Source organism: Aegilops tauschii, chromosome 7 (assembly GCF_002575655.3).
Source record: "Aegilops tauschii subsp. strangulata cultivar AL8/78 chromosome 7, Aet v6.0, whole genome shotgun sequence".
Taxonomy (NCBI): domain Eukaryota; kingdom Viridiplantae; phylum Streptophyta; class Magnoliopsida; order Poales; family Poaceae; genus Aegilops; species Aegilops tauschii.
Genome location: NC_053041.3, coordinates 495,695,911 through 495,722,853, shown reverse-complemented (window position 1 = coordinate 495,722,853; position 26,943 = coordinate 495,695,911).

Here is a 26,943-nt window from a genome sequence, read left to right as displayed (position 1 = left end):
AGCAAACATTGGTTGCGAAGTTGCCTTTGTCCGGTTTGCACCTTCAGATCCGCCATGGCACGCTCAACACTATACTCCCAATGCTTATGGTTTTCCCCTTTTATATTCCACACTAGTTAAATCACAGTAGACTAAATTTCAAAATTGGGTCAGTCGATTTTTCAGAGCTCGCTGGAGTTCGCCGGTGCGAACGAAGGGGCTCAGGTGGGGACGGTGGTTGTGAGGGGCGGTGGGGGGGCCTCGCTGAACGAAGAAAACTCGACGCGGGTGGGGGCGGGGTGGGGGGTGGGGGTGGCGGAGGAACACAGGCGGTGGGGGCCGGTGGTCCGGCCGGAGGCCCGTGCGGTGTTCTGTATGGGAAATCAGAGCCGAGGAAGAAGAAGGGTTAGGAGACGTAGGATCTTCATCCAACCGCCTGAAATGGTCGACTGACCCAAATGACAAAAGTCACGCGAATTGCATGCAGACATGCCTTTATATTCAGTACCATCATCGTACCTGCTTAGCACTGCTCCTGAATCCATCAAGCTAAACAACGTGCCACTCATAATTCCAAACTTGTTGCTCAAGTACGAATCTGATATGATGCTGATATTACTAAAACAGATAACATTTAATTGCTCAGCTAATGTTCCTACTTTACTTTCGAAAAAGCACGTGCACCACATATAGAGAGACAGCAGGGAGTTGTTTTCTTAATGCGCTCTGGTTCATCATGTGTGGGCACTGTGCAACGAACATTTTATTATCCAAAATATGCTCGCTCTTCTTTAGCATGTTCCTCTTTTGTTCTTCTTTAATAAGTACTCGCTCCGTTCCTAAATAAAAGTCTTTGTATAGATTCCACCATGGACTACATATGGAGCAAAATTAGTGAATCTACACTCTAAAATGTATCTGGATACATCTGTATGTGATCCATAGTGGAAATCTCTACCAAGACTTATATTTTGGAACGGAGGGAGTATGATAGTAGTACAATATGTTCCTTGTAGTGAAGATGAGCAGGAACATTTGCAGTGTAGGGGTCTATACGGTCGGTTGTGATGGACACTTTGAACTCTTCGGGCCTCTTTGATTCGTAGGATTTTGTAAACATGGGAATATGATTTGTAGTGGCCTGCCCACTTGAATCCTATAAGAATAGCAAGGAAATGCGGGGAGCTGTGTCGCCTTTGAGAGTTACACTGATATTAATAGTACTGCACCTTCAGTTGAAGAGAGCTGGTATCCGAAGCCTTTCTAGCCGTACCGGCAATACTAGCACATCTATTCCAGCAAGTTCCACTTTGCTGATTTTACTCTGATGCTTACGGTTTTCCCGTTATATCTACACTATGGTCTCTGTAGCTGCTTTGTGTCGCACTAGCAGCAGTCCACTCTTGAAGCTAAACACCGCAATGACTTACAAAATTGGCACCAAGGCATTGAGTGCCATTCTGGATGCAATGAAACTCATATGCTCCCCACCTGTTAATTCTTGTTCAGAATATGATCCTAATGACTATTCTAACCTCGAGGAGTCAAAGGAAGATGGCATGTCCTGTTCACCCATCAAGGTGCCTGTTCTAATTTGGCAAGGTTTTATTGATTGCGCGTATCTTGTATATGTTGTCTTGCATTTCTTCTACTTTGTTGCACCGCCATCTGCTTAGTTTACTCATCATATATGTCGAGATGCCATGCCCATCCATTATCAATACATATTCCATCTGTCATCATACCATGTTTTTTCACTCAAATGTTGTTCTTGTGCATCAGACATCAAAAAGGAAGAGGGTGATTGCCGAACCTGAAGGAGCACCAGCAAAGTCCTTGAAAAATGTGGTGGTGCCAGAGAAATCAGACAGCACCCCACTTATATTGGCTGTACAACCAGTGACACAAAATGTAGGACCGACTCCAGCAGACTGTACCCATACTTCACTGGCCACACCACTAGCCCCACCATACAGGACCTGCACTCCAGCAAAAGGTATACCGATTTCAGTTGCCATAGCACCAGCTGTACCACAGAAAAATCCCACTCCAGCAAAAAGTACAGCAAGTCCACCGGCCGAAGACCTATCCCAACTGCAGAGACGGCCGATTCCTGCAGATTGGAACCCCATTCCAGTTATTCCCAGTTTAAAAGACAATGCTTTCAATGTTGTTAGGGACTACGTGCATATATTCCCATCATGGGAAGATTATAGTGAAGACAAACACCATTTTCACATCTTCCTGTCCAACTTACGTATAAGTGCTATTATTCATGGTTATTATTTTCCTGTTTTCTGCTTGTTGAACACATCAATGATTTACATTACATTGTTGTAAGTGGGCAAGGGTCAATCTGGATAGTCATGACGAGCAAAGCTTTCTTGTGCTTTTCAAGGAAGCATTGCAGCAGTATCAGTGTTACCTGAGGAAATCACACTTTGATGGCAAGTCTATAAACAATTTTCTGGTGAAGTCTCCTGTGCTAAATTTAGAAGGCATTGAATGGAAAAACCTTGTTATGCACTGGCCTCGTTCCCAGGATGAGGTACTGTCTATGAAATCACATGAGAATTTGAACTTCTACTTTTCCGCATGTGCCTTACGGATCTTTTTTGCAAGAAATCTGCTCGAAGAAGAATTCTGATTTGAATAGAACGACAGGATATCGCAAATATGCTGCCCGCTGCTTTGCTCTTGTTAGTACCTGTTGTCCTGTATCACTGTACTTGCATGCATACCTGGTTCATTATGTGACAGCAGTATGCATGATAGCTTGCTTATCAATTGTTCGCTCCAAATTATCTGATCTGTATAAATGGTTACATTAGTGTAGAATATATCCAATGCCAATGAATTTTTTTAGCTCTGCATTGTTCTTGTAAGTACTTGTTGTCCTTTATCAGTGTACTTATATTGACAGGTAGTTGTTCATGTACCATCACTCTTCAGCTTATTTTCCTGTGCCCTCCATTTTCTACACATCAGATCTATATTTACTCTTACCATAAGGTTGGATAACACCGATGGTACTGAAGAAGTTTAGCTGTGCATTGCTCTTGGCTGTACCTTTTGCCTGTATCGCTGTACTTACATTTATAGCTACTTGGTTATGTAGCATCACTCTTCATCTTATCTTAAATATTCTCCATTTTTTCTTATGTTATCACATATATATTTACTCTTAACAAAATGTAGAATAAAGGCAATGGTTATGAAGAAGATTCTTTGGTAAACTTCTTGAATTGCACCCCCCCCCCCATCAGCATGGACAAGGGCTTTATAGAGCATGTCTTCACCAATAATGTAAGTTTGTCCTTCTCAAGCCTTCAAACTTTGTTGTGTATATTTGGTTAGGCATGACTGCAATAGCTGTTTATTTTTGGTGTTTGCATCAAATTGCATGTTTAAAGTTTATTATGTAGTTCATAAACAAAAGTTTGTCCTTCTCAATTTAAGTTTTCAGTTGTACAACCAAGTTCCTTCTTCATACCATGTAAATTAAACTATACAGAGCAAGTGATCTTCTTTTGCACTGCATGTATGCTTCTGTTCTTGATCTTCTGTCCAGTGGTGTGGTGAACCTACCCACTACAGCACAATGTCATATTCTGCAATGTCTTAATTATGAACAATGTCATATCATTCTACTATTATTTAAACCGTCTCTTTATTTGGCAATCTGAAATGGGATAAATTGACAGCACACTAACCATTGATACGTATGAGTTCTTGATCTGTAATTGAGTGGTGTCGTGAAGCTGCCAACTCCTTCACAATGTCATTTCCTGCCATGTCTTGACCTGAACAATACCATATTCTGTTAATGCAATTTTAAACTGTGTTACTTTATTCGTCAGTAAGAAATGTGATGAATTGTCAGCACTGCTACTTTTATGTGCAAAACCTGTCATCTGTCTGCTTGTTTATCTTTCAGAGTGAGGAGGATATAAGTGTTAAACAAGCGCAGTCTCATCAGGTTGCTCAGCTGCTTGCGCTGCAACTCCCCTGCAGGGCTAACCTTTCTTGAACTCTATTGAAGTGCTGTCGGTTTTGTATATTATTTTGTCGGCGTGCTTAGTTGCACTGGTGGCGATCTTTGATGCCGAGTGTATGTAATCTGCTGTCTGCTTGTGCTTTATTATCATAGTGGCGAACTTTGATGCCGAGTGGATGTAATATGCCATAATTTCTTTATTGTATAATCTATGTTTTCTCTTATTCACGATGCTGCAGTTATTTTACTGTATATATATCCTGTCTTTGCAGTAAACCGGCCAAACTGTAAAATTACGGTACATAATCGGGCCGTCATGCAATCATGATGTATGATCCGCATCATGGGCCCCATCATCTTGGTCCGTTAAAAGGCCTAAATGTAAACTGGCCCACTAGTAGATTCGGGCCTTTAATAGGCCGAGTAAACCGTCGGCCCTCTTTTCGCAAGAAAATTCAATGGGCTTTTAGGAGGCTGAGAAGTAGGTTGGGCCTGAAACGTGCCGAACAGCTCACGGGCCGGCAGTAGCCTGAAATGGACCCCGGCCCATGATTGTGCCAATCAAATCACGGGCTTTTAACAGGCCAAAATTGTCTCGGTCCTTGTTTGGCCCAATCAGATTATCGGCTGCGAGCAGGCCGGATGCAAACCGGGCCGTAGTTAGGCCCAACTATATGACGGGCTTTTAACAGGCCGAAATTAATATAGGGCCGAAATGTTAAACAGTCCCTTAACAGGCCGAAACTAATATCAGGCCGAATTACTAAATGGGCCTTTAGCAAGTGGCCCCAAAAGTATAGCGTCCAGTTGACGGGGCGAATCTGATATGGCCCATAATTTAGCCCAAAGCCTCTTAAAGGGCCGGACCTGATCTGGGCCGTAATTTTGCCCAGAACGTGGTAGGCTTTTAACGGGCCAGATATCATATGGGCCATTGTTAGGCCCGGAACGTGGCAGGCCATTAATGGACCGGATCAATTATGGGCCGACATTTGGCCCAAAACATGGCAGACAGTTAATGGGCCGGCCTACTAGGGTCCTCAAAATCTTGTGGGCCTACAGCTGGGTCGGCCCATTAATGTCGGTGAAATCTCGTGGGCCTTTAGCTGGGCCGACCCATTATGGTCCACAAAAATCTTGTGGGCCTTCACCTGTTCCGGCCCATTATGGCCCGCAAAAATCTTGTGGGCCTTTACCTGGGCCGGCCCATTATGGCCCGCAAAATCTTGTGGGCCTTTAGCTGGGCCATTCCATTATGGTCCGCAAAATCTCGGGGGCCTTTAGCTGGGCCGGCCCATTATGGTCCGCAAAATCTTGCGGGTCTTTAGTTGGGCCGGCCCATTTAAACTTTATGGACCACTTTTGGGCCGGTCCACGTGTCAACATATCATAGGCGCATCTCGCCCATTGGATGAGTGACACCTGTGCCAACAGTGAGTCGACACGTGTTTCCTCCAGCCAATGATGATTTTAGACGTGGAAAATCCCCATTGGTCGGGGCTATTAACGGGTTATCGAATCCAAAACCGGACCCGATAGCTTAACGGCGTTCCGTTACGGTGGATGCCATGTGTCGGTCACCCTTGACGAAAGCACTTCTGTGACGCGCGATTTATCGTCATGGAAGTGGACACTTCCGTGATGATAATTTTGGTAATGTCATGGAACACTTCTACGACAGCACAGGTATGACTATCTTGATTCTAAAATCGTCATGGATGTACATGCATGACAAAAAACGTGACCTACTGTGACAAACACGTATCATCACGGAAGTGTATTTTTTTGTAGTGTTACCGAAGGATGATTGCTATGAACCCTTTGATTCGTTTGAAATATCCCTTTTTGATGAACTTGATAATTGCTATGCTTGTGGCCAAGATGCCAATATGAATTATGCTTATGGAGATGAACTTGCTATAGTTCCTTATTTAAGAATGAAATTGTTTCTATTGCACCCACGCATGATAGTCCTATTATCTTTTTGAATTCTCCCAACTACACTATATCGGAGAAGTTTGTGCTTGTTAAGGATATATTGATGGGTTGTGTTCTACTATTGCACATCATGATTTTGATGAATATAATATGCATGTGCTTGCTTCTCCTACTTGCAATTGTTATGAGAGAGGAACTACATCTCCGCCTCTCTATGTTTCCAATACTATAAAATTGCAAGAAACTGTTTATACTATGCATTGGCCTTTACTTTGTGTGCATGAATTGTTCTTTTATGACATGCCGATGCATAGGAAGAGAGTTAGAATTCGTTGTTGCATGATATATATTACTTTGTGCTCACTACTAAATTACAAATCATTGTTAGTTAAAATTGGCTTTGATATACCTTGGGATCCGGGTGGATCCATTACTGGAGCACTATATGCCTAGCTTAATGGCTTTAAAGAAAGCGCTGCCAGGGAGACAACCCAGAAGTTTTAGAGAGTCATTTATTTCTGTTGAGTGCTTTTATAAAGTTTAAAAACAAAAAAAATAAAGTGGGGAACCTAAAACGTTTTCAAAAAGAAAAGTGAAAGTAAGAAAGACGAGCACCGTTGAAATAGGGGAGCTCCTTGAACTTTGTTCATGCCCATGGAAACTTTGTGAATCTTGATTACAGAAACTTTTCAACACAAATAATTATCCCCTTGTATAAATCAATTGTATTATAAAAATAATGTGCCAAGATTTTCCTTTAGGATGATTAGATTGCTTGTTGGTATGTGCAGTGCAGGAACAGAAACTTTGGCTGTAGCGCGTAAATTTTCATTTTTTACTGGAAAGTTAAACGCTTCTGAAACTTTTTGCACAGTACTTCTATACAAATTTTTTATTTTTTCCTAATTTTTCAGAATTTTTGGAGTTACAGAAGTATGGTTGATGTTCAGATTACTACAGACTGTCCTGTTTTTGACAGGTTCTGTTTTTGATGCATTGTTTTGCTTGTTTTGATGAAACTATCGATTTTATCGGTGGTCTAAGCCATGGAAAAGTTATAATACAATAGCTACAATGCAAAAATGAAATATGAATTAGTTTTCAACAGTACTTAAAGTGGTGATTTGTTTTATTATACTAACGGATGTCGTGAGGGTTTTGTTAAGTTTTGTGTGATTGAAGTTTTCAAGTTTTGAGTGAGATCGCGATGGATGAAGGAATAAGGAGTGGCAAGAGCCTAAGATTGGGGATGCCCGAGGCACCCCAAGGTAATATTCAAGGACTCCCAAGCAACTAAGCTTGGGGATGCCCCGGAAGGCATCCCCTCTTTCTTCTAACGATCATCGGTAATTTTACTTGGAGCTATATTTTTATTCGTCACATGATATGCGTAAATCTTGGAGCGTCGTGCGCTTTTATTTTTCTGTTAGTAATGCACCATGCTGGTATGAGCTAGTACTTGGTTGATTTATAGAATTCTCTTTGCACTTCACTTATATCTTTTGAGTATGGCTTTATAGAATGCTTCATGTGCTTCACTTATATCATTTGAAGTTTGGATTGCCTGTTTCCCTACACATAGAAAAACCGCCATTTGTAGAATGCTCTTTCGCTTCACTTATATTTGTTAGAGCGTGGGCATATATTTTGTAGAAAGAATTTAACTCTCATGCTTCACTTATATCTATTTAGAGAGTTGACAGGAATTGGTCATTCACATGGTTAGTCATAAAATCCTACATAAAATTTGTAGATCACTGAATATGATATGTTTGATTCCTTGCAATAATTTTGCGATATAAAGATGGTGATATTAGAGTCATGCTAGTGGGTAATTGTGGATTGTAGAAATACTTGTGTTGAAGTTTGTGATTCCCGTAGCATGCACGTATGGTGAACCATTATGTGATGAAGTCGGAGCATGATTTATTTATTTATTGTCTTCCTTATGAGTGGCAGTCGGGGACGAGCGATGGTCTTTTCCTACCAATCTATCCCCCTAGGAGCATGCGCGTAGTACTTTGTTTTGATAGCTAATAAATTTTTGCAATAAGTATGTGATTTCTATATGACTAATGTTGAGTCCACGAATTATACGCACTCTCACCCTTCCATCATTGCTAGCCTCTTCGGTACCATGCATTGCCCTTTCTCACCTCGAGAGTTGGTGCAAACTTTGCCGGTGCATCCAAACCCCGTGATATGATACGGTCTATCACACATAAGCCTCCTTATATCTTCCTCAAAATAGCCACCATACCTACCTATCATGGCATTTCCATAGCCATTCCGAGATATATTGCCATGCAACTTCCATCATCTTCATATACATGACTTGAGCATCATTGTCACATTGCTTTGCATGATTGTAAGATAGCTAGCATGATGTTTTCATGGCTTGTCTATTTTTTGATGTCATTGCTATGCTAGATCATTGCACATCCCGGTACACCGTCGGAGGCATTCATATAGAGTCATATCTTTGTTCTAGTATCGAGTTGTAATATTGAGTTGTAAGTAAATAAAAGTGTGATGATCATCATTATTAGAGCATTTTCCCATGTGAGGAAAGGATGATGGAAACTATGATTCCCTCACAATTTGGGATGAGTCCGGACTTCATGAAAAATAAAAGAGGCCAAAGAAGCCCAAATAAAAAAAGAGGCCAAAGAAGCCCACCAAAAAACAAAAAAAATGAGAGAAAAGAGAGGGGCAATGCTACTATCTTTTTTACCATACACTTGTGCTTCAAAGTAGCACCATATTCTTCATAGAGAGAGTCTCCTATGTTGTCACTTTCATATACTAGTAGGAATTTTTCATTATAGAACTTGGCTTGTATATTCCGATGATGGGCTTCCTCAAATGCCTGAGGTCTTCATGAGCAATCAAGTTGGATGCACACCCACTTAGTTTTCAGTTTGAGCTTTCATACACTTATAGATCTAGTGCATCCGTTGCCTGGCAATCCCTACTCCTCACATTGACATCGATTAATGGGCATCTCCATAGCCCATTAATTTGCCTAGTTGATGTGATACTTTCTCCCTTTTGTCTTCTCCACAACCACCATATTCTATTCCACCTATAGTGCTATATCCATGGCTCACGCTCATGTATTGCGTGAAAGTTGAAAAGGTTTGAGAACATCAAAAGTATGAAATAATTGCTTGGCTTGTCATCGGGGTTGTGCATGATTTGAATATTTTGTGTGGCGAAGATGGAGCACAGCCAGACTATATGATTTTGTAGGGATAACTCTCTTTGGCCATGTTATTTTGAAAAGACATGATTGCTTTATTAGTATGCTTGAAGTATTATTGTTTTTATGTCAAATGATAGACTATTGCTTTGAATCACTCGTGTCTTAATATTCATGCCATGATTAGATTATGTGATTAGTATTATGATAGGTAGCATTCCACATCAAAAATTATCTTTTTTATCATTTACCTACTCGAGGACGAGCAGGAGTTAAGCTTGGGGATGCTGATATGTCTTTGTCGTATCTATAATTTTTTATTGTTCCATGCCAATATTCTACAACTTTTACATACTTTTGGCAACTTTTTATACTATTTTTGGGACTAACATATTGATCCAGTGCCCAGTGCCAGTTCCTGTTTGTTGCATGTTTTTTGTTTCGCAGAAAATCCATACCAAACGGAGTCCAAACGGGATAAAAACTTACGGAGATTATTTTTGGAATATAGGTGATTTTTGGGAAAAAAGAATCAAGGCGAGACGATGCTCGAGGGGCCCACAAGGGTGGAGGGCGCGCCCTGATGTCGCTTGAAGCTACATCAGTATTTTCCCAAAAAGGAAGGGATGATGCAGCACAGCGGCGGTTGGTATTTCCCTCGGATATGAAACCAAGGTTATTGAACCAGTAGGAGAACCAAGCAACACAACGTAAACAGCCCCTGCACATAGATAACAAATCCTCGCAACCCGACGTGTTAAAGGGGTTGTCAATCCCTTCCGGGGTACGACGCCTCAAGTTGGCACATAGACGTGAGATAAATTTGTAGTAGATTGATATATCGAACGCCAAATAAAATAAATAGAAATAAAACGCAGCAAGGTATTTTTGTATTTTTTGTTTAATAGATTTGAAAATAAATGCAAAGAAAAAGTAGATCGCAAAGGCAAATATATGAGAAAGAGACCCGGGGGCCGTGGGTTTCACTAGTGGCTTCTCTCGAGAAAAATAGCAAATGGTGGGTAAACAAATTACTGTTGGGCAATTGGTAGAACTTCAAATACTCATGACGATATCCAGGCAATGATCATTATATAGGCATCACGTCCAAGATTAGTAGACCGACTCCTGCCTGTATCTACTATTATTACTCCACACATCGACCACTATCCAGCATGCATCTAGTGTATTAAGTTCATGAAAAAACGGAGTAATGCAATAAGAACAATGACATGATTTAGACAAGATCTATCTATGTAGAGATAGAACCCATCATTTTATGCTTAGTAGCAACGATACATACGTGTCGGTTCCCTTTCTGTCACTGGGATCAAACACCGTAAGATCGAACCCACTACAAAGCACCTCTTCCCATTGCAAGATAAATAGATCAAGTTGGCCAAACAAAACCCAAATATCAGAGAAGAAATACGAGGCTATAAGAGATCATGCATAAAAGAGATCAAAGAAACTCAAATACTTTCATGGATATAAAAAGATAGATCTGATCATAAACTCAAAGTTCATCGATCCCAACAAACACACCGCAAAAGAGTTACATCATATGGATCTCCAAGAGACCATTGTATTGATAATTCAGAGAGAGAGAGAGATGAAGCCATCTAGCTACTAACTATGAACCCAAAGGTCTACAAAGAACTACTCACGCATCATCGGAGAGGCACCAATGGAGGTGGTGAACCCCATCCGAGATGGTGTCTAGATTGGATTTGGTGGTTCTGGACTCTGCGGAGGATGGATGAATATTTCGTCGACTCCCCTAGGGTTTTGGGGATATTGGGGTATTTATAGAGCAAAGAGGTGGTCCGGGGGGCTCCCGAGGTGGGCACAACCCACCAGGGTGCGCCTGGGCCTCCTGGCGCGCCCTGGTGGGTTGTGCTCTCCTCGGAGCACCCCCCAGGCGTAGCTAGGGCCCATTATGTTCCTTCTGGTTCAAAAAAATCTCCGTGAAGTTTCGTTGCGTTTGGACTCCGTCTGATATTGATTTCCTACGATGTAAAAAAACATGCAGAAAACAGCAACTTGCACTTGGCACTATGCCAATAGGTTAGTACCACAAATGATATAAAATGACTATAAAATGATTATAAAACATCCAATATTGATAATATAACAGCATGGAACAATAAAAAATTATAGATACGTTGGAGACGTATCACACCCCTTGACCTTGTGGACACCCCGTAAGGCGGTTGGTGTCCTTCTTTCGCCGCAAGAAAGCTAATATCCGGATAAAAATCGTGTTAAAATTTCAGCCCAATCGGAGTTACGGATCTCCGGGAAATTAAGAAACGGTGAAAGGGCAGAATCTGGGAGCGCAGAAACAAAAGGAAATAGAGAGAGAGAGAGAGAGAGAGAGAGAGAGAGAGAGAGAGAGAGAGAGAGATCCAATCTCGGAGGGGCTCCCGCCCCTCCGCTGTCATGGAAGCCAAGGACCAGAGGGGAAAGCCTTCTCCCATCTAGGTGGAAGGTCAAGGAAGAAGAAGAAGAAGAAGAAGAAGAGGGGCTCTCTCCCCCTCTCTCCCGATGGCGCCGGAACGCCGCCGGGGCCATCATCCCAACGACAATCTACACCAACAACTTCGCCGCCGTCATCACCAACTCTCTCCCCCTCTATGCAGCGGTGTAACACCCCTTCTCCCCGCTGTAATCTCTACTTGAACATGGTGCTCAACGCTATATATTATTTCCCAATGATGTATGGCTATCCTATGATGTTTGAGTAGATCCGTTTTGTCCTATGGGTTAATTGATGATCGTGATTGGTTTGAGTTGCATGTTTTATTATTGGTGTTGTCCTATGGCACTCTCTGTGTCGCGCAAGCGTGAGGGATGCCTGTTGTAGGGTTTGTAATATGTTCATGATTTGCTTATGGTGGGTGGCGTGAGTGACAGAAGCTCAGACCCGAGTAAGTAGGTTGTTTGCGTATGGGAATAAAGAGGACTTGATACTTTAATGCTATGGTTGGGTTTTACCTTAATGATCTTTAGTAGTTGCGGATGCTTGCTAGAGTTCCAATCATAAGTGCATATGATCCAAGAAGAGAAAGTATGTTAGCTTATGCCTCTCCCTCATATAAAATTGCAATAGTGATTACCGATCTAGTTATCGATTGCCTAGGGACAAATAACTCTCTCGTGACAAAAAGATCTCTACTAAAACTAACTTAGTTGTGTCTTTATCTAAACAACCTGTTGAGGATATAGACCTTAGAGTCACCCGCCAGGAGGGGCCGGGTTACTCATAATGGTCATTGCCAAAAGCCCGGCGCCAAGCTTGAAGATGGTGGGCCAAAGATGGGCTTAAGACCCGGATATGGCTTAAGGCCCATAGTTACAATCATTATTATGGTAGAACTTGTAGTGTAAGGCAAGAATAGTTGAGAGTCCGAGCCGGACACTCTTATGAGCCGGCCGGGACTCTGAGAGTTGCTGGGCGTCAGCCTCCCTATATAAAGGGACGACCCGGCAGCGGTTTAGGGACAAGTAAGATCTCGTCGAGAGCCAGGCATAGCAATTAAGCTCCCTGATCATCGAAACCCTAATCAATACCACCTCAACTGGATGTAGGCTTTTACCTTCACCGTAAGGGGCCGAACCGGTATAACCTTCGTGTTCCTTGTCCCGTTAACCCCTTCAAGCTTCCTAGCGGCGATGGCTCCACGACTAAGTCCTAGCTTGAGGACATCTGCCGTGACAATTCCACGACAGTTGGCGCCCACCGTGGGGCTAGCGCACGGTGGATTTGAGTTCTTGAAGGGCAGCTTCGAAGGGCTCAAGGGATACGCTGTGGGCCGGATGACCAAGAGTCGTCGCGGCAAGCTCTACATCGACGATGCAAACTGGGGCCCCGACGCCGGCTCAATTGAGTACGGGTACCGGGTCCCCTTCGGCGGAATTCATGTTTTCATTGGCAAGATTGGTGAGCCGGGCCCTGAGCCGGATCTCTGCGCCGATCTCATCAAGACGGCTCAGTGCGCACGACCCGCCCGGGCCCGGCCTGCCTTAAAGCATGCTTTTGTGGGATGTATCCATGGAGGGCTCTCTGATCGATCTGGATCTGGTGATGAGACGGCCGCCGGCCCTGATGGCGAGTCGTCCACAGATGAGTCAAACTCGTTGTATCAACTTCAAGATGGCAGGCTCATGGGTTGTTCCGATGGTGATAGTATTCCGGACCCGTTTGAGCCGCCAAGTCAGGTTGGAGTCTTTATGGCCGGTGCACAGCCTGTTCAGAACCCTGCTGCTGGAGCGGGAAACCCGGTGCCCTCTCCGGCTCAGGTGCTGATGGATCTCACGGACAAGATGACGGCCCTGTTAACTGCCGCGGTTGACCCGGCGGATCAAGCTCAGCATGATGCGGAGGTGGTGCAATTAAAGTTAGATCTAGTGAAAGCTAAGGAGGACCTGGCAGCGGAAGGGATCAGGATGGCTACGGAGAGGGTGGCTCTCGACGCCCAAACACAATTGATCCAGGCGCAGTCTTTCCGGCTCACGATGGATCAGAACGCGTCCAATGAGGTCATGAGAAGGAGGCATCAGAAGGCCCAATCTCGGCTCCCTCCGGTTTACGATCCACGAAACCTCTTCAACACGCCAGGTGCAAGGTCTAGTAACCCGCCAGGGGTCATAGTGCCCGGGTCTGGGACCCCTATTCAGCCACAAGTGATGGGGCCTCCCCAGGTGCCCCCTGCCCCGCCTCAGTACGTGCCAATACCACCGGGTCATTATGCCAACCCGCTGGAGAACATGGTTGCCGCGGCAGCATGGCTGGCGGCTCTCCCAATTGACGGTGACTCTCCGGGCTATTGAAACCCGCCGGGTCAGGGAACTCCTTCAGACAGCACTGGCGCAACAAGAGGCGTACTCCTACAGCCGGGACAGGATCCACTCGACCCCTCGTCCAGGCCGGAGCCCGAGTTACAGCAGACACATGGTCTCAGCGACCGGCTCAAGTAACGTCCAACGCCATGACCCGCCCCCTAGCCATGGCCCGGCTCATAACGGAGCCTTTCATGCAGCAGACCAAGACAGAGTGCGGCAAGAGGCGGAGCAGGTGCCTCAGTTGACGGCTTACCAGATTCCCCCGGCTTATCCGACGACGTCTGTCGACGTGGGTATCCCCACCAGGACTGGGGGTGTCCCTTGTTTAGTACCAGCTATCCGCAATGAACGTCTACCCAAGGACTTCAAAGGCCCTAGGAAGGTGCCTAATTACACGGCTGACTTACAACCCGCAGCCTGGATCGAGAGTTACGAGATGGCCATGGAACTGCTGGAGGTCAGTGAGGCGGCAATGGCCAAGTACTTCACCATGATGTTAGATGGGACTGCCCGCACTTGGTTGAAAGGGCTACCACCGAATTCCATCGGGTCTTGGGCTGAGCTGAAAGCCCGGTTCATCCAAAACTTCAAGGATACCTATAGGCAGTCTATGTCAATTGTGGATTTGACTAACTGTAAGCAGCAGGAGGGTGAATCCACGACACATTGGGTTCACCGGGTCAAGGAGATCATACATTCATCAGATAAGATGGATGCCGGCTCTGCAGTCTTAATGTTGGAGCAGAATTGTCGTTTCGTGCCCCTGAAGATGAAACTCGGGCGGCTTAAGCGCGACTACAATGATATGGGTACACTGATGGCGGCTCTTGTCAAGTACGCCGATTCTGATGGTACCAAGGACCCCGCTTCAGATGATGAAAGGACAGGGAAGGGAAAGAAGAATGGCAATGGCAAGGGTCCTCAGCATAACCCGGGGAATCAAGGAGGTGGCAAGCGCAAGGCCGATGGCAGCCTAGAGTTTGTAGCCAACGCCAGCTCACAGGGTAATAACCAGCGACGCAAGGGGAGGCCCCCTCCCCGAGCCAGCGGGTCAGGCCCGACGCTGGAGCAGCTGTTGAATGAGCCTTGTCCAAGGCATGGCTCTAGAGAGAAGCCAGCTACCCATCTATGGAAGGATTGTACAATCATGAAGGCCTTTAAAAATTACAATGGCCCGGGCGGCGGCTCAGGCACCGGCGGTTTTCATGGCCCGGGCGGCGGCTCAAATTCTAATCCTCAGAACGGTCAAGGGGGCTTTAATCAGCAGTCTGGCCAGGGTCATCAACAGCAGCAGGGGGGTTATCAGACCAATCCAAAGCAGCTTAGCGGTGGACAGTATCATGTGTTTACCACCAGTTTGTGTAAGCGAGATCAGAAGCTTCATAAGAGGGCTGTGAATGCTGTTGAGCCGGCGGTTCCACGCTACTTACGGTGGTCTGAGCAGCCTATAGTGTGGAGTAGGGAGGATCACCCTCCCCGGGTGGATAATCCGGGTCACTTGGCCTTGGTGGTGGCTCCTCAGGTGGGAGGATATAAGTTCACTAAGGTGCTCATGGATGGAGGCAGCAACATCAACATCCTCTATTATGAGACGTTCCGTCGTATGGGGTTGATTGATAAGAACCTCAGCCAGTCAAACACTATTTTCCACGGTGTGGTACCTGGTAAGTCGGCTTATCCAGTCGGCAAGATCGAGTTGGAAGTGGCCTTTGGAGATGAGCACAACTACAGGGTGGAAAAATTGACCTTCGAGGTGGTCAAGATAAGAAGTCCGTACCATGCCATATTTGGGCGGCCGGCTTACGCCAAGTTCATGGCACGGTCGTGTTATGTGTATTTACAGCTCAAGATGCCGGGTCATAATGGGACCATTACGGTTCATGGAAGCCGGAAGGTGGCCCTGGAGTGTGAGGAAGGCGATGCAGCTTATGCAGAATCTATTTGTGCAACAGAGGAGTTAAAAATCTACAAGGACAATGTTGACCCAACAGATATGACCTCTCTGAAAAAGCCGACTACGGAGCATGAGCCGGCAATGAAATTCAAGTCGGCTGATGAGACTAAACTTGTTGATTTCATTCCAGGAGATTCATCTCAGCAGTTTAGCATCAGTGCCAATCTGGATCCAAAATAGGAAAGCGCGCTCATCGAGTTCATCCGTGAGAATAGGGACATCTTCGCATGGAAACCTTCTGACATGCCAAGTGTATCTAGAGAACTCGCTGAGCACACTCTCAATGTTGATCCGAAATTTAAGCCGGTCAGGCAGTTCCTTCGGCGGTTCAATGAGGAGAGGCGGAAAGCTATTGGTGAAGAGGTGGCCCGGCTCTTGGCGGCCGGGTTTATTGTTGAAGTCTTTCACCCAGAGTGGTTAGCTAACCCGGTCCTCGTACTCAAGAAGAACGGCACTTGGCGGATGTGTGTGGACTACACGGACTTAAACAAGGCGTGTCCGGCTGATCCTTTTGCCCTTCCCCGTATTGACCAAATTATTGATGCTACGGCAGGTTGTGCGCGCTTAAGTTTCTTGGATGCTTATTCCGGTTATCATCAAATCAAAATGGCAGTTAAGGACCAGGAGAAGACGGCGTTCATCACTCCCTTTGGAGCCTTCTGCTATGTATCTATGCCCTTTGGACTCAAGTGTGCACAGGCGACTTATCAGCGTTGCGTACAGAACTGTCTTCATAACCAGATTGGGCGCAATGTTCATGCTTATGTGGACGATATTGTGGTTAAATCTATAAAGGAGGAAACCCTGATAGATGATTTGAGGGAAACCTTTGATAATCTCCGGGTTTACAAGATGATGCTTAACCCGGCCAAGTGTGTTTTTGGTGTTCCTGCAGGCAAACTCTTGGGTTTCTTGGTTTCTGACAGAGGCATTGAAGCTAACCCGGAGAAGATCAAGGCCATCACCTCCCTGGCTAAGCCGGCGTGTATAAATGATGTTCAGCGCTTGGCGGGTCGCATCGCTGCTTTAAGCCGGTTTATAAGCCGTTTGGGTGAGAAGGCCATGCCATTATATCAGTTGATGAAGAAAACTGATAACTTTGTCTGGAATGATGCAGCTAATACTGCCTTTGAGGATTTGAAGAAGCAGCTGGCAGAGCCCCCAGTCCTTGCTGCTCCGGTTGATAAGGAGCCCTTATTACTGTATGTGGCGGCGAACACACGAGCTGTCAGTGTGGCTGTGGTGGTGGAGCGCAAGGAAGAGGGTAAGGAGCATCCGGTTCAGCGGCCGGTTTATTATGTCAGCGAAGTGCTCATCGAGTCCAAACAGCGGTATCCACATTGGCAGAAGCTTGTTATGGTGTGTTCATGGCGAGCCGGAAGCTTAAGCATTATTTCCAGGGTCATCCCATCACTGTGGTTAGTTCGGCTCCTCTTGGTGATATCATTCAAAACAGAGAGGCCACAGGAAGAGTAGCTAAGTGGGCCATAGAGCTCGGACCTCATGGTCTCAAATACGTGCCACGCACTGCTGTTAAATCTCAGGCCTTGGTGGATTTCATCAATGATTGGACAGAGTCACAAGTGCCAGAGCAAAAGCCGGATAACACATATTGGACTATTCACTTTGATGGGTCCAGGCAGTTGGAGGGCTCGGGGGCTGGAGTCGTATTGGCTTCCCCTAAGGGTGATAAGTTCCATTATGTGCTACAATTGATGTTTCCTTGTACCAACAACGCAGCTGAGAACGAGGCCTTGCTCCACGGTCTTCGGATGGCTAAGGAGATGAGCTTGAGCCGGGTAAGGTGTTTCGGTGACTCAGACTTGGTGGCTCAACAAGTATCAGGCAAGTGGGACTCTAAGGACCCTCTCATGGCGGCTTATCGCCGCGAAGTTGATGCCATTGCTGGGCACTTTCAGGGCTACCAAGTAGAGCACATTGATTGCAGGAAGAACGAGGCGGCTGATGCCCTAAGCCGGCTGGGCTCTCAGCGAAAGCCGGTGCCGCCTAATACTTTCCTGGATGTCCTGTATAACCCTTCTGTTAAGTTGCCTACAGAGGAAGACTTGGTTGTCCCTGACCCGGAGGCACGACTGGTGGCGGCTCTCCACATCATACGGACTGGACAATGCCCTATCTGGCTTACATGACCCGGGGAGAGTTGCCTGAGGATGAAACTTTGGCCAGACAAATAACCCGGCGGGCTAAGTCAATGATTGTTATCAATGGCGAGTTGCATCACCGCAGTGTTACGGGAGCATTCCAGCGTTGTGTCTCCCCTGAGGAAGGTCAAGAGATCTTGTGTGAGATTCATGAAGGGGATTGTGGCCATCACGCCGGCTCAAAATCTCTTGTGGCCAAGGCTTTTCGTCATGGTTTTTATTGGCTGACGGCTCATGCTGATGCGGAGGACCTTGTCAGTAAATGTGATGGTTGCCAAAGGTTCTCACGATGGGCTCATGTGCCGGCTCAGGAGCTGAGGATGATCCCAATTACTTGGCCCTTTGCGGTCTGGGGGCTTGATATGGTTGGGCCTTTTAAAAGGTCCAAGGATAAGAAGACCCACCTCTTGGTGGCAGTTGACAAATTTACCAAGTGGGTTGAAGCGGAGCCAGTTAGCAAGTGTGATGCAGCCACGGCGGTTCAATTTATGAAAAAGGTGATTTTTCGCTTTGGCTTTCCGCACAGCATTATAACTGACAATGGCACCAATCCATCCAAAGGCGCCATGGAAGAATTTTGTCAACAAGAGCATATCCGACTTGATGTTTCCTCAGTGGCTCATCCTCAATCCAATGGTCAAGCTGAGAGAGCTAATCAGGAGATTCTGAAGGGCATCAAGCCCCAGCTTTTGGTCCCTTTGCAACGGACGCCGGGTTGTTGGGTGGAGGAGTTGCCCTCCGTGTTATGGAGCATCAACACTACTCCTAACAGGTCTACAGGTTTTACGCCTTTCTTCATGGTTTATGGGGCAGAAGCAGTCCTCCCCAGTGACATCCGTCATGACTCGCCTCGAGTGGTGGCTTATGTTGAGGCGGATAATGAGCAGGCGCGCCAAGATGCTCTTGACTTGTTGGACGAACAGCGTGATGTGGCAGCAGCCCGCTCAGCGATTTACCAACAAGACCTGTGCCGTTATCATAGTCGCCGGGTTAAATCCCGGGTCTTCCAGGAAGGCGATCTCGTGCTCCGGCTCATCCAAGATCAAACAGATGCGCACAAGCTATCCCCGCCTTGGGAAGGGCCCTTTGTGGTCAGCAAGAATTTGCACAACGGGTCATATTACCTCATTGACATTCGGGAGCACAAAGATTCACGTAAGTCGGAGGAAGAGACCCGTCGGCCGTGGAACATAGCTTAGCTTCGGCCTTACTACACTTGAGCCACCGGCTCTCATAATGTACATATTTCTCTCAGCCATGTATATATTATGATAAGCAATAAAGCAGGACCTCTGTCCTTTTTTCTCCTCCAAATGTGCACGTGTTGTTTTCATTGCAAGATTACATGATAACTTGAAGGAGGATCAGGCTTATGATTGTATTCGAATCTAGCTGTCGGTAATAAGGTCACTTGGGGGCTTCCTGTTCAAACATAGGTCGTATTCGAACCAAAGAGAACATAACTGTCGATACCCATTTGATTGGCAAAGTGCCGAGCTCATTGGGGAGTTTTCTTTGATCATATTTGAATCTTAGTTTAACCCCTTTGGGAGCCGACGTGGATCGTATTCGAATCAGCATCGTTAAACAAATCTTAAAATCACTTGGGGGCTTCCTGTTCAAACATGGGTCGTATTCGAACCAAAGAGAACATAGCTGTCGGTACCCTCTTGATTGGCATCGCCACACCCACTGGGGGCTATATGATCGCATTTGAATCTTAGCATAACCCCTTTGGGACGGGTCTCTGGTCGTATTCGAACTGGAAGCCCCTAAGTTTTTCTGACTTGTAGCAAGTTCTTCTGATTATGTCAAGTATGCACGGCCGGGTCGCAATTTGCCGGCTTAACTTTGATTTGCAGTACTAGTCGAACACAATTGGCGTTATTAAGACTGGTAAACCGGAATTGAGGTACCAACCTCATAGCCCGGGTTATCTAAGCCGACAGTGTGCCTGCAGGCTGGTAAGTGTGTTGTTACGATTATATCAAGGACATCATTGAGGGCCAGTCTTTGGTGAATCATATTCCGGGTTATAGGCATAAGACTATGATTCTCCATGCGGTAAGCCGCCTCGAGACTTGTGATTTGTCTTTTCATGTAGGGTAGTTAAAGACAACTATTTCAGCTTAAGGAATATGACTGATCAACTGTAACCCGGAGACATATAAGGAAGCAACTTTCATAAGGATTCAGCATTCAGCACGTGCACGATGGCACGGCACAGTTAAAGTGTTGACCCTATTCTATTACAAGACTCGTTGAGTCCAAAAGGGTGAAGCATTGTTTCACATAAATCATCTACAGAGTTACGACGCTTGCTGGGTTGAAGTCTCCGGCTCATCCCTCTCTTCTCCTCCGGCTGTTCCCAAGGTCTGGAAAGTCGACGACTTCCAGTCGATGCCGCTTAGAGCTTCGAATTGAGCTTCCTCGTCAATTAACCCCGCCGGGTCAATCTCCGGGGCGAAGGTGTGCTTGCGAGTCGGCGGGATTAAGCTGAGGGCCTCATAGCGCGGAGTGGGGATCCTCTGATTCTCTGCATCGTAATCCCGCTGATACTTAGTCAGATCTGTATCATTGCCAATCAGAGTGGCCACCGGGCGTACGATCTTCACGCAAGCTGCGAAGTCCTTCTGGTCGAAGGCGGTGCCGTCTTCCTTCAAACTGGGGTAGCCCAGAGCGATGTTCGCTGGGTCTAGCTCTGGAAGGAACGCCTTAGCCCGGCTTAGAGCCGCTATGGCTCCGGCTCTTGCAGAGGCCCGTCGCAGCTCTTGGATGCGTTGAGGAAGAACGGCGAGCCGGTGAAGAACCTCAGCCAGGTGAGTCGGCACCTCGTTGGATAGGGCCACCACAGCCAGAGCACGCTGTGACCTGGTGTAAAGTTGCTCCACCAGGGTGTACACGGCTTTCAGCTTGGTTACCACGCTTTGGTTGAGATTGGCGCTTCTGGGACCTGTTTAACAGAATAAGATAAGCCGCCGACAAGGATGAGTTATGAGATATACAGATTCTAAACTTGATGAAAGCTGGTGAGATGACTTACCGAAGATTGCGGCAACCATCTGGGACACTTGGCGCTTTAAGCCGGAGAGTTCGGCGGTCTTCTCTGAGAGAGCCTTCTCCGCCTGTTCGGCCTGGCTCACCAGAGTGGCCTTCTCTTTGGCCCAGGCTCTCCGTTCAGCATTAAAGTCTGTCTTCAGCTTTTCTTGCGCAGCAATGCTGGACACAAATTTGGCGTTTGCTTTCCGGGTCTCCGTCTCTTGCGTCTTCAGACGGGTCTTGAGATCAGCGATGTCAGCTTCAAACTTCTTGCCAGCAGCCTGCATAATTTCCGGGTTATAGCATGAACAGTTACTATGCAAATTTAAAAGTCCCAAGCGTTTTCCAAGCAAAGACACTTGGCACTTGGGGGCTAATGCATATCGAACGTTCCTATCTACAAATTTCCGGTTCATGGAAGTAAGCCGGAACTTAAGTCTACAACATATTCAATCATAAGTCTTCGACTTGGGGGCTAGCATGGTAAAGGTAACTATGCAGTAAGTAAGAAGACAGAAGAGTGATACCTCAGACTTCTGCTGAATCTGGTTCACCATGGCGATCTCTAAGTCCCGGCTCTTGTGCACTTGGTTGATATAGCCGGAGATGACCTCTCCGACGCTCAGATTGGCATAATCGGTGAGGTCCAGATTGGCCCGGTGGCGCCCTAACAACTCCTCCTTAGCGGAGCACTTGGCCAGCGCAGTAGGTCTCCCCGGCTCAACATATTCCGTCCGGGTGATTACTACATCCGGGTCATCTGCTGGTTGAGCCGAGCTGGAGGCCTCCGGGTTAGCAGAAGCTTCTGCTATGGGCTTGTTGGTTGGAGCAGCGGCCTCAGGAGCAGAGGCAGCTGGCGGTTCTTGAGCGGCTATCTCCGGCTCAGGCAAGTCCAGCTCATCGGCCGGCTTGTTCTTCTTCGCCCTTTTGCTGAGTTTTGCTTGGGCAATGAAAAGACAGAAAGGTTAATCACAAAAGTGTAAGTAAAGACAAAATACAACATGAGGTGATCATCATTACCCGGGCACGGTCTTGAAAGCCGGCAGATTCGACTGCATAGAGTCGCCAGAAGAGGGGGAAGTTTCCTGATAATTTGAGTCAGAAGAGTTGAGCGGTTGACGTATAACACCTGCCAAAGGATGAAAGGGGTACAACTTTGAAATCACCTCGGTCCGGCGTTTCTTCGATGCGTCAGGTAACCCGGAGGAGAGGTCAGTGTCTTTGTTGGTCCGGGTGTGCCGCCGGCTTTCATGAACCTGTCGCTTCAAAATAAATTGAGGATCTTGATAAGCTAAAGGATGTGAAAAGCTTACTTTCCGGGTTACCCTTCGGACTTTCAGCCTTGGCAAGGGCTCCGAGTCGGAGGAAAGTGACATTACCTCTTCAACCACCGGGTTACTTGCGCCAGTGTCATCCTGTTGGTGAACAGTATTGGTAAGGTGGACAGAAATAAATAGCAGATATAACAAGAGCTTACAGGTTCAGGGGTTACCTCTGACTCGGAGCTGCCGCTTAATTGCATCAGCTCTGAAGCAGTAGGCCTACTTCCCTTCTTGCGGGGAGCGGCTTTCATGGCGGCTTTCTTCGCCTTCCTGGCCTTCTTGGCCGCCTCGTGGTCATATTTGACCTTCCAGAATTTGTCATCAGCCTGAAAAATACAATGATGATTTCTTAAAGATTCAGATGAAGGTTATCTGCAGACGGAGATAAAATGTTCAAATCAGCGGCTTACTGCTGGGGCTGGGTTGATCTTGCAGAAGGGGGCTAACCCGGTCCTCCCGCAGTCTGCCAAGCTCTCGTTCAAGAGAGCCTTGGTCATGTCCTCAGCAACATCTTCAGGAAGATCGTTGCGACTGTGTCTCTGGGGGTCATCCTTTCGGCCCGTGTATTCGCACATTAAGCCGGGGTGGCGGCTCAATGGGATCACCCGCCATGAGATCCAGACCCGGACCAGATCGATTCCGTTGAGACCATTGCCCAGGAGAGCCTTGATCTTGTTTATGGTGGGGAGCAGAGGTTGGCGCTCCGCCTGAGTCAACTTGTCAGACAGAGGGTGATTTGGTTCCAGACGTGCAGGGCGAAAGCCGGGCAGCGGGCTCTCGTCAGCCAGCGACGTGTCTTGGCAATAGAACCACGTCTGGTTCCAGTCTTTTGGGTGACTCGGCGGCTCGGCGTAAGGGAAGAGGCAGTCTCTCCGTCGCTGAATGGAGATTCCGCCGAGTTCCAAACTTGGCCCGTTGGCGCACTCATTCTGGCGGTTCAGGTAGAAGAGCTCTCTGAAGAGCAGCAGGCTGGGCTCTTCTCCAAGATAAACCTCGCAGAACACTTGGAAATTGCATATGTTGGACACCGAGTTGGGTCCTATATCTTGTGGCCGCAGGTCAAAGAAGTTCAGCACGTCTCTAAAAAACTTTGAGCCGGGCGGTGCGAAGCCCCGGCTCATGTGATCCACAAAAATGACCACCTCCCCGTCCCTTGGCTGTTGTCTCTCCTCTGATGGGTCGGGGGCACGGTAGGACATGACGTCCTTCTTGGGCAGGTAAACTGACTTGACAAAATCCGCTAAAGTCTCGTTGGTGACATTGGACCTCATCCAATTGCAAGTGATGGAGGCTTTAGGAGCTTTGGGAGGCATGGCGAAAATCGGCAGCCTATGATAAAAGGAAACGTCCGGTTTAATTATAAGCCGAAGGAAATTTACAGTTCAATGTTAAAGTGGCGGCTTATGAAGGGGACTAATGACATATATCTAAGTGCACCGGGTTATTTAAGCCGCCCGAAGTATTGAGAGTAATTCGATTGTCTACGGCCTTATCACAGATGAGCCGGAAAATTCTATGGCGCATGGTCTCCTTTGAGTCGGAAGGTTCTACGGCGCGTGGTTTCTTTAAACCGGAAATGTAAACCGCCATGACTCAATGAGTGCAGTTTTTTACTAAGTGTGGTGAAAACAAGTTTCACACATTGTAGTAAATAATTTGGATCAAAATGGTCGGTCAAAAGGAAAGTTTCTAGACCTAAAAAACAGACGCAGTGGAGTTCTTGAGCTCGAACGAGGCCTTTATGCAGTAAAAAGAGGTTTACTTGCATTTGAAATGAGTACTAAACAGCCGCCGCACTGGTTCTATACTATCCTAAGATCAAAAAGAGGCAGTAAAAAGGAAAACTACCAAGAACTCGCGGGCGGCGGCGAAGAACACGGAATAACAGGATGAACCTACTGCAGGTCTGTTCTACGGGGCAGTCAGAACTTACAGGTGCTGGTGAATCGCGGAGGTCGTCGCCGTTTTCTCTGGACACAACAGGTTGATGCAGCGGCCGGAGTTGGTGAGGAGGAGGAGACCCGCGGCGGCGACGGCAACAGAGCTTGAGCGGAAGAACGGGTGGCTGAAGGATCGATGGACCGGGCTATTTATAAGGACGAGCTCATAAGTGGGCACGAGAAACGAGGAGACCACGGCGTGGTTATCTCCCCATGAAACGCCTCAATTTTCGGGATGGCAGTAAAGATAAGATCCGTTGCGGATCTGGTGGAGTAAAAAACGGACTTAATGGAAGATGACGTCACGGCGGATTACCCGGAGTCCAGAGGATGACGTCACGCCGGGTTATGGCCTTCACACAATTATAAGCCGGAGATTTTTCTGTCGAAAGGATTGAAGATTGACATGAGCCGGCTCAAATCAATCTGGGGCCTAATGTTGAGGATATAGACCTTAGAGTCACCCGCCAGGAGGGGCCGAGTTACTCATAATGGTCATTGCCAGAAGCCCGGCGCCAAGCTTGAAGACGGTGGGCCAAAGATGGGCTTAAGACCCGGATATGGCTTAAGGCCCATAGTTACAATCATTATTATGGTAGAACTTGTAGTGTAAGGCAAGAATAGTTGAGAGTCCGAGCCGGACACTCTTATGAGCCGGCCGGGACTCTGAGAGTTGCTGGGCGTCAGCCTCCCTATATAAAGGGATGACCCGGCAGCGGTTTAGGGACAAGTAAGATCTCGTCGAGAGCCAGGCATAGCAATTAAGCTCCCTGATCATCGAAACCCTAATCAATACCACCTCAACTGGACGTAGGCTTTTACCTTCATCGTAAGGGGCCGAACCAGTATAACCTTCGTGTTCCTTGTCCCGTTAACCCCTTCAAGCTTCCTAGCGGCGATGGCCTCACGACTAAGTCCTAGCTTGAGGACATCTGCCGTGACAATTCCACGACACAACCCCTAGTTTTTATTTACGTGCTCTTTATTATCTTGTAAACCTATCCTATCACACCTACAAAGTACTTCTAGTTTCATACTTGTTCTAGGTAAAGCGAACGTTAAGCGTGCGTAGAGTTGTATCGGTGGTCGATAGAACTTGAGGGAATATTTGTTCTACCTTTAGCTCCTCATTGAGTTCGTCACTCTTACTTATCGAAAGAGGCTACAATTGATCCCCTATACTTGCGGGTTAGCACCGTAGTTTAAGGAGTTCATGTATTCACTAAGTGCTAATGCTTTGGTCCGGTACTCTATTAAAAGGAGGCCCTAATATCCCTTAGTTTCCAATAGGACCCCGCTGTCGGCGTTCTCAGAACGGGGGTCCCCAAACTTGCCTGCCTGCGGCCCACAGCGTGGCTCAGCGCGTAGGCCCGTACGGCCCATCTTCACCAACAAGCATTCAAGACCCTCGCGAGGGGCAAAGCCTCGCGAGGCGGAGGACACAAGACCTCCTCAGGAGCGGCCTCACCAGGTTGGCTCGCGAGGGGCGGAAAGATCAAGGCGAGGCAAACCTCACGAGGTTCTCGTGACATGAGCCATGACGATCAAGATCCAGCGGGCGCCAGCGCGCGCAGTGTCCTTGTTCCCCCTTTGGTGCTAAGGAAGCAAGAGCAGGCGCAGAGTACCGAGGCGTCAAGCAAAGGTTTCCATATCGGTGCAACGAGACCAAGACCAGCAGGACAGCAAGACGGAGGTCATCATGGAGCCCAAGGCGGCGTCACCACCAGAGCCTTTGGCAGGCGAAGACCGCTTTTGTCAGGATAAGCTGTACTAGTTGTCCCCTTTCAAATTGGTCGTTGTTGGCTCCCTTCCCGCTCAATATTTGGGGAGAAGACCAGGGCCTCTATAAATAGGACCAGCCACCACGGTAGGAGGGGATCTGATCTAGAGTAATCCTCACCCACACACAGAGCGCAAGAACACCCCAACCTTAGGAGGTTGTTCTTCCCCTTGTAACTGTTCATCCATATCCCAAGAGGCAATCCACCACCACCACACTAGAGTAGGGTATTACACCACAACGGTGGCCCGAACCAGTATAAATCTTGCGTCCCTCGTGTTCTAAGTTTGTTGAGTTTTCCCTTGAGATCTTAGCAAGCTAGGACGTGGATCGGTAGGGGGAGAACTTCGCGTGCACCCCAGAGTTCGAACCTTAAGGGTTTTGTCGGAACCCGTGATCCGACACTTGGCGCGCCAGGTAGGGGTGCGCTGGAGCCTCTTCCCCACCAGTCGATCCGCCGACGCTCCGCGGTTCCGATGTCCAACGACCCGAGGGCTGCCGCCGACCGCTGGGCAGCCTGGCCCGCCCGGGCGGCGCCGCCTGCCCAGGAAGACCTCAACCGCGCACTCCAGGCGGCACGGGCACTACCTAACGCTGCTGGGCGTGGCCAGGCGTCATCCACCCTTACTCCACGACAAGCGCGAGCCGCTGCAAGGGCCGCAAGCCACGCCGCGGCAACGACGCCACACACCCGGCGGGAGCAGGCGAACATGCGGGCCGCACTCACAGTGGCACAGGAGCTGCTACGGTGCCGATTGATGGAGAGCGGCCGAGATGCACTGCTG